The sequence below is a fragment of the Pteropus medius genome, unplaced genomic scaffold (genome assembly GCF_902729225.1).
Source record: "Pteropus medius unplaced genomic scaffold, Ma_sr-lr_union100, whole genome shotgun sequence".
Classification (NCBI taxonomy): Eukaryota; Metazoa; Chordata; class Mammalia; order Chiroptera; family Pteropodidae; genus Pteropus; species Pteropus medius.
In genome coordinates, this window is record NW_024344241.1 from 1,374,712 (window position 1) to 1,375,996 (window position 1,285).

The 1,285-nt window shown below is 32.8% G+C and overlaps 1 pseudogene; it reads left to right on the forward strand.

Moving 5' to 3' along the window:
- The first annotated feature begins 381 nt into the window (after positions 1-381).
- LOC120607756 (uncharacterized) lies at positions 382-500 on the forward strand (annotated as a pseudogene).
- Positions 501-1,285: the final 785 nt, after the last annotated feature.

Sequence of the window (1,285 nt, forward strand, 5' to 3'; positions counted from 1 at the left end):
AGACATATTATGTAATATATTATGTATGTGTATATATATCATAGTTCATATTTAGAAATACATATACCTTTTTCTGTCATGTGAAGGAAATTTGAAGCTTCAAAATAAAATAAAATAAAGATAATGAATATATTCCTTGCCAATGCCACTTCTATAATCTCATGCTTTACAAACATAATTTTCTATATGATATGGTCTAATCTACTGAGTCAATTACATTGTAATTGTCTGTGGAAAAGTTCTTGAATTAGCATTTTTTAGTTTTTTACTATTGTTATTTCTTTTCCAGTGAATAATGGTACCTATCAATGACTTCTGCAAATCTAGTTCTTTTGAACTATCAGTATGGGTATTGAACACATTAATAATTACTGTTTTCTTATCTATGGCCTTGCCACCCTGAACAAACCTGATCCCATCTGATCTCAGAAGCCAAGCTAGGTCGGGCCTGGTTAGTATTTGGATGGGAGACCACCTAGGAAAACCAGGTGCTGTAGGCGTAAAAAATAAAAAATAAGGGATTGTAAGCTGATAAGGTCCTTGCAATCTGTGAAGTCAACCAAGGGTTGCCTCGCCTAAAAAAAAAAAAAAAATTAAAAAAATAATTACTGTGTTTTCTCTAAATATGATTAAGCCAGATACTTTTATTATAGATCATTTAAGTCTTACAGTCAGCCATTACGTCTCTTCAAACTCCTATAGACTAGCTTAAATGCTTTAGATTCGGTGAAAAGTAACTTCTTATACACGTGCTTCTGTTTTTCTTTCAGGCTGTTCTACTTGGATATAATTTTTAACTTAACCTATTGGAGAACAGTACTTGTGCCCCAGATCCCTCTTGATCTTCAGGGCAGTTTTGAGTTTAACTAAAGATGCCAAAGATGCAAAGTTAATCTAACTTAGGGCAATGGTTCTTTGTTTCTCTCTAATTAAAATTACGATCATACAGTGTAATAAAAGGTGTCACAGTGGCAAGAAATGGCCTTTCCATGACTGACCCACATATAAAAGAAATGAAAAAGCTTGTTTATAAATGTTTCCTTAATTAGAACATGCCAAAAATGCAACTGTCACTCACGTGTTGAAAAAGCCAAATTTATAATATGACTCAGGATAATATTTTTGGTTCTATAAAACTTCTTAACAAGCACTACAGAACTACTACATTAAAGTGAGAGCTAAAACTAACATTCCCTTATGACATTGAACATAATTTTATCCTAGATGTCCAATAGCTTACTGCATAGAGATCTTGGGCTTTAAAATCAGACCTAGTTTGCCGTCC